This window comes from Spodoptera frugiperda, chromosome 30, assembly GCF_023101765.2.
Source record: "Spodoptera frugiperda isolate SF20-4 chromosome 30, AGI-APGP_CSIRO_Sfru_2.0, whole genome shotgun sequence".
Lineage (NCBI taxonomy): Eukaryota > Metazoa > Arthropoda > Insecta > Lepidoptera > Noctuidae > Spodoptera > Spodoptera frugiperda.
The window spans coordinates 6,571,186-6,578,648 of record NC_064241.1 but is presented as its reverse complement, the minus strand read 5'-3'; positions in this window follow the sequence as shown (position 1 = coordinate 6,578,648).

The window sequence follows — 7,463 nt, the reverse complement described above, 5'->3', positions numbered from 1 at the left end:
TGTGACGGTATCTCGTACTTATTATAATATGTACTATGTGGAAATTCTAGAAAGAAAATCGTGAATTAGATTTCTTTAGATTTAATTTGCTTCTATGTACAACAATGTTAATTAATCCATATATCGATGGCGAAGTATCAATACCTCTAACTGACAATAGTTTAAATTATACACAAATAGAAAAATAAAACATTTCTTGGGTTTTCATACATTAGTTACTATTTCGATTAATTTCGAAAAAAAATGCAGTTAGGAGGTATTGGTACTTCACCGTCGATATAATAACAAACCTACATTGAAATGTTCACAACTAGAAACATGAGCGTTACAAGAGCTTAAGTCGAATAGATTGTAGTGTATCGTAGTAATGGACGCAATATACGAGTTGATTGTACGTGTTTCGGTAAACAGGTGAAGGAATGGAATCGGTAGTGAGTTACCAACCCCACACGGAACAATCTCGACGTACGACTATATCGCGAGGTGGCCGTCCCCGTGATTTGTACACTGTTTCCTATTTATTCATGCAGTTTCTAGAGACGATTACCTACTCCCGCGGCTCATGAATAAATTTGAATAATTTCCCGCTGAGGTGTAAATGATGCAAGTTTTTGCATTTAAAACTGTTATTAATCACTTTACTTTTTCTGTTGACAAATTGCAAAGTAGCGATCGCAGTTCTGGTATTAACATATTTTAAATTCTTAAGAAATGTTGTTTTAGTAACAAATGTTTGTGGTCACAGAGGTTGATAAATGTTCGGAACCACGATCGCCGTAATAAACGTCACAACACAATGTATAAGTTACTTGTTATGTTACGACACGCCATTCGTAAAATGTAAATTTAAAACTGCATACAAAAGCAACTATTCGAAATGCTGCTGTAATAAAATTATGAACGATTGGCTACTCTTGTACAACATACACGACGCATGTACACTGTACGTATATTTGTGAATGGATTTAAATTTTAAATAACTTTTACATGCAAATGTAAAGATATACCTATAAAGTATTTTCTGGAATCTGTAGTAAATAGTATTGTACAGAGATATGGCTGAAAATATTCGAGCACATTAATTAATTTGTCCGTATTTTAGATACCAATTAAGTTTAAGTCCTATATAATGCCTAATAGGGTTTACATCACTACAACTAGCTCTAGGTACCAATTTAATGAATAGTTCTCTAGAGACACCATTTTATCCTCGTTACCAATCACATTCACGCTGTATCTAGACTACGATACTATGTGAAATCTTTTGCGACGGAGCAACCAATAAAATATAGCTTTAATTACATAACGTCAAATTTTCGAAGTGGTAGGCAGAGAAGCAAATATACAATGTAATATCCTCTTTTCATCAGTTATTTTATGTGTCCCATGTAATAGGTGCTGACCCTATTGAGCACAACTGCAGACCCAATGGAGTCTGGTAGGAGTAACTAGTAGTATGATAATGCTACTAAGAAAGTTTAAAAAACCCGAGACCCCTTGTTAAGTAGTCGCGTTTTGGTCCACTCGATCCACGAGGCAGCTTTAATTACCTTCACAAAGTATCTGGTAAAATGAAACATTGCCATTTGGGTCAAATTTAAAAGTGGAGTGAAATTCGGAAGGACAGAGTCTCGGATTATGGGACCAAATTGGAATTGGACCCGATACATGTGGGTAAGTTTGGCCCTTATCAAATTGGACTTACTGTCACCATGGGCGATCTTTATGTTAACCGAACACCTCTCGTTTTAGCTTTAGGAGTATTAGATGTAATTAATTTGAGAATAGGATTTTGTGTGTTATTTTTGGTTTCGTTTAATGTTTGTGGAATTTGCCTTTATGAGTATGTTTGTTTATGTGTAAGATACATTAAATATTACATACATAAGTTCACGCCTGTCTCCCATGGAGATAGGTAGAGACAATGGACCGCCAATTGCTACGAATCTTACATACCTCTTTCGCTTTATCAACAGTCTTTTTATGCATGCTCGTCGGTTAAAGGTACTTGGGCCTTATTTAATATATCGCGAATCTAATCTCTATATGCCCGTCTAGGGAGTCCTCTACCGACATATGATTCCATTGTAAAAACGAGTATTCAATAATTTTCAGATGCGAATAAGAAAATTCCTCATCAGTTTGTATGTCATAATAAATGCATCCTTCATATTTGATAATTAGGAAAAGAATAATAATGTCAGTGTACCATATAACAGTCGACTGCAAAGCGTGTTACAAGATTGATTGAGTAACGTAAGCGAGACTTGTGAAACCTAAATCACTGAATTTACAACACGGTTGTTTAAAATAATTACGCAAAAAATTAATTTGATTTAATTTGAGTAATATTTTAAAAATGTAATGAAATGCGGCTAATTCTTTTCTCATTTTTTTTAACACGTTTCACCACACTAGGATTTTCTTGTGTGTCGTGGGTGCGTTTACTAACATACAAGTTCACATACACATCACACTCAGACCCGAAACAACAATTTGTGGATACACACATAAATAGTTGTTCCTTGCGGGAATCGAACCCGCTACACGTTGCTCGACCGCCGGTTACCGCGCCAACCGTGCAGTCAATCAGATAATAATGTAGGAGGTACACTATTTTACCATTATGTTATACGTGGATAAACACGACAGGAAATGACAATAACAAGAAATAGAAACGAAAAAGAGAATTTACGTACAAAATGTTTTTCTGTTTCTCACGACATTTCAACCAGGATACACTGATCGTGTTCTAAACTTGTATTAATCCTTATGTATCTATAAATACAACAACAAAAATCTACACTATAAAGCCTCTATCTACCATTCATGACATAGAATAAACTGAATAGTTATGTAATGTGTTCTCTTTTCGGGTTTGTAAAGTTTCATCGGCAGACAAAGGTCACTCGCTCTCAGTCGCCCACAGACCACTTAATTCCCAACTATACATTATTCGGTTTCGATTACATTGATTTATTTTTATAACTGCCTTCTATAAAGGCTAAATTTCATCGGATAAGTGTTATATCATGCAAAAACAAATTGTTAAAACATTACACTTATTGAGTCAAGGCATGAAAGAAGAGCCATCAGACTACCACAGATGGGACCCAGTAGGGCTGATATCTGATCCGGAGCTGCGGACTACCTAGCAAGTTTACCGGGGCTCCCGTGGCTAGTCTGACACAGTGCCTTTCACCTCGCCCAAGGTGGGAAAATTTGCCCCCTTAAAAAAAGAAAAGGCATGAAAGGGTAGTTTCGTCTATTAATGTGTCTTGAATCCCATATAACAGAGAATAAATCTATTAACATACATTAAACACAAATCTAGACTCTTTACTACTTCGTACTCCATAAAATCCTGATCCTCGATCGTTAATCGCCATTGCGGCGACTCGACCGTCTTGACTTAATTGCCAAATAAATAAATACCACGACACTTTGGAAAAATAGTATCTAATGATCACAACTTTAATTACACCTTCACTACAACACCCGAGGGTATATTGACAACCTTTATTTGAACAACACGGCAAACTTTTGTCAAAGCAAGTTAAATTGAAAAGCATTTGAACGCTGAAGGCAATCATTGCCACCATTTTAGTTCTAATTATAATCTCTACCTAGTCCCTAGACGCCCGCACTTCGGTTCATTGTAATCCCAATCTATGTAGATTGCAAATCAATAATTTATACACAATCGCTTCGCTGTTGTAGTTAAAAGCAATCATAATACGATTTAAACGTGTTTTCGTATGCGTAAAGCGTACCGTGATGTGGATATTCGATATTTCGCTGATAGCGGCGGTTGACAATGAGAGATGAATTTATAGTGGCAGGTAATGCTTGTTTCGCGTCATCCTTTCATGAGCCAGATTTTGTTGGTGAATTTCGTTGATTGCTCCCATTAATATATCTATTCAAGTTTTATTTATCAGAATTGTTTGTGATACATTTTAGTTGTACCCAACCGAACAAAAGGTGACTTTGCCTTACCCTTGTTATTGGCTTTCAACTTACCATTTTAAACCATTAATTTTGGATAGGATCTTGATCATTTGTCTGGTCATGCAATCTCGATAACATGCAAAACATTTTTATGAAACATTGTTTGAAAACTGATGAAACTTTTTGTTTTGAATAAACATTGTTTCAATTTGACAACGAACATCAATTAGGTTTTGGGTGATAAAGGAATACTATGTTATCGAACAGCTCATTAATAATAAATTAAACATAATATAACAGCGGCTCATTGGTGCGTAAGGCAGCAACATGCATACGATGAATGGACACGCGACACTCCACCGGACAGAACATGTCACGAGCTGGATTTATGGGCGCCACTTAGTTGCACGTCATATGCTACTGCATCGCTATCGAAAAAGTGATTTCAAACAGTTCCACGGCAATTATTAATATCCTCGGCGCCGACCGCCGTTACACCGACACGACACGCACGTACGACAAACGTTCCTTGTCTTTTTAATGAAAGTTCAGTCGCTAGCGTCCCACAGGATTAGTTCATTTGGACATGGAGTAAATTTACTCAGGCCAATCTAATATGGGTATACGCACGAGATAGCTGCGATCTTATTTAATCTATGGCTTTAATTTCGACCTGGGACTTGCGATAATACCACTAAGCACAAGAAAAATATCTAATAAAACCAGCTTGTTATATTTTCATTGTTTTCCTTTTACAAATTAATTTGACGATGTTGAGCTTCGACCCTTATCAATAGTGGATATTATAAACAAGTGCCCGGAACGTTATTGGCTTTTAGTGCCCGTTAATGTCTGTAGTATATCTATGTGTATTGTTAGGAACATCTGCTGTGAAACTCTCCAATAAGGATGAACTATTTGATTTTACGACAAACATTTTAGCTAATTTCTGATGTTTCGTATCTGGCAACTAGTCTTTGTACTTATACGCATCTAGATAAGATATGCCTTCACCTCAAAGAGATGAAAGTAAACGCAGACTGTTTCCAATAAACTTTACAGTTCGCTTGTTTAGTTTAATCACATAGATCTTTTTCAAGTACAACTTATTTATTTTATAAAACGAAATAACATCTAGGTACTTTGGTTTCGTTTAATCTACATTTTCATTGAGCTGTCCATTAGAGCAATTGAAACAAAAGACGACTGACTTTCAACGAGTAACTTTTAAATACTTTCTTAATAACAAAAATATTTACTCCTTTTTTGTGTTTCTCTAACTTTTTTTCTAATTCTCGAATAAAAAAATACGGTTGACGATAAGCGGTTCATTACGGATAGAAGATTTTATGTTATGTCAAGAATCAAGAAGAAATATCGAGATAAAGTCGTAACATTTGTGCTATCGTGGCATTGGATCACAAAGCAAGTAATTTTTGACAGAGTATGAACAAAATGGGATATCGTGTGCCCCAGAGGCCAGCTGAGCGGAGATATTGAACTGGTCAGGCAAAACGAATAGGTTCGGGAGCGGTACTTGCTCGTGCCGCTACCCGGGTAAATCCACCTTCCGCTGAATTGAACCTTTCAAGTGTTTAATACATCAACATTTATTGAGTTACGCTCGTATATCGATAAGTAAATTGTGTATTATGGATATTGAATTGCAAAAAGTGATTCGGAAATGGAGTAGAATGTAATGGTAACAAATTGTTTATGAGTTTGTGGGACACAACGAAAATGATTTTGTTATTTCTATTAAGAAAGTGCTGTTCTGAGAAAAAGGAATCTTTTAGTTTTATATGTTGTCTTAAAACTATACTGAGGAAAGTTTATGAGTGTACAAAATATTCGGTATTCTTTTCGTGTACTCTTTATTTATTACTTTCTAAATATTGGCTAGATTCTGAATGAAAATTCTCCTAGTTAAATCCACTAAAAAGTCAAAGTATCAAGCTTAAAAAAATTTAGAGTTAGTAACAAAATAAATATAATTAAAACAAAATCTTACTAACAATAACCAAAAAAAAGTAACCCTAAAACAAAAACACTTTCTCTACAAAGCTGTCAACAGGTAACGTGACCAAAGGAAAAAGAAATGTATTTATAATAGAATAAAGTACAATATTAAAAACAAAGGTTTGACTGTAAATATATTCAAAGGAACTTCAACAAAAATGTCCAACAGAAATACGGGCTACAAATAGCAGTTCGCATTGTTTAGAACATCTTTACTTTGTAAAACAGTTATATAATATTACGATGTTTGATCTCACGAAACAAGACAAAACGATCAATGGCCTCCGGGCTCATCAAATAAAATGTACATTATGTACTTTAATAGCATTGTGCCTATTTATAAATATTTAAAACCAATATTAAAACTTTAGTACATTTTAAATAATTAAATTTGTTACTTCTTTTTATTTCAGTGCTGTACAACACGAAAATAAAAATGGAAGAATAAAAATATTACAAAAATAATAAAGCGTTTTCGGTTACTGATATCGAAATTGGATAGATTAATTCGTTTGCATTCGAACCTTTAAATATATTTCCTAAAACAAGTAATATATATAAAAACTATGTTTTATGTTAAACAGTTTTAATGTGTTTATAGTCAATAAGATTAAGAATTTGTATCAGAATAATCCATTGACAGGTCAAGCTAAATAAAACCACTGAAAACACCCAAGTTCTGATGTTCTAAAAAAAAAAAAAACTGCAATTGTTTTTACGTTATTAACTAAGTAATGGATCGGTACGAGTCCAGAAAAAATAATATTTCTTTTTAAAAACATTATGTTTCATGTTCCGCAGCATCCATATTTCTGGTAAGCCGATTAAAACTTTGATTAAATTTTCAACATTCTTAAATCCTTAAATCCTTAACAATTGTAAAGATATTAACGAAACGTACGGCGAAACTGAACTAAAAACACTACTGGTTTTAAGTGAGTGTACTGCATGTATCATTTGTATACCTCTTTATATAGAAGCAAATACGTATATTCTAGATGCTATGTAATGCTATTGAAGAGGCCTTCTTCCAGCAGTGTATGAGAACAGGCTCATGCTGATGATAACATTCTAGAGAACAAAATCAAAATTAAACCAAGGAACAAAGACCCAAGTACGAAATCACACATAATATCTCACAGCAATAAACGTAAAATGATATCATCTCAATCTTTGCCCGTAAACCGGAATAAATACGAGCAAAAGTACGAAGAAACGAATTATTCCTTTCAATTATCTTTGCGAAGATTAAATAATTACCGCGTCTAATGTCTTAGGGTACAGTGAGATACTGAAAGTAGTCATTAAAGCTACTTACGAGATTATTATCGGGAGAATTAGACACTTGGTAATGTGACTGGGATCCGGATAGAGCATGTTAAAGACTGGGCCCAATGATCATTGTGACTACAACGGTGGAAGTTTGGCTAGTGCTAAGAGTTTGGTATTTTTGAATTGTTTTAGGAGTAAATCTGGTGTTTTAGTGCTTGAGA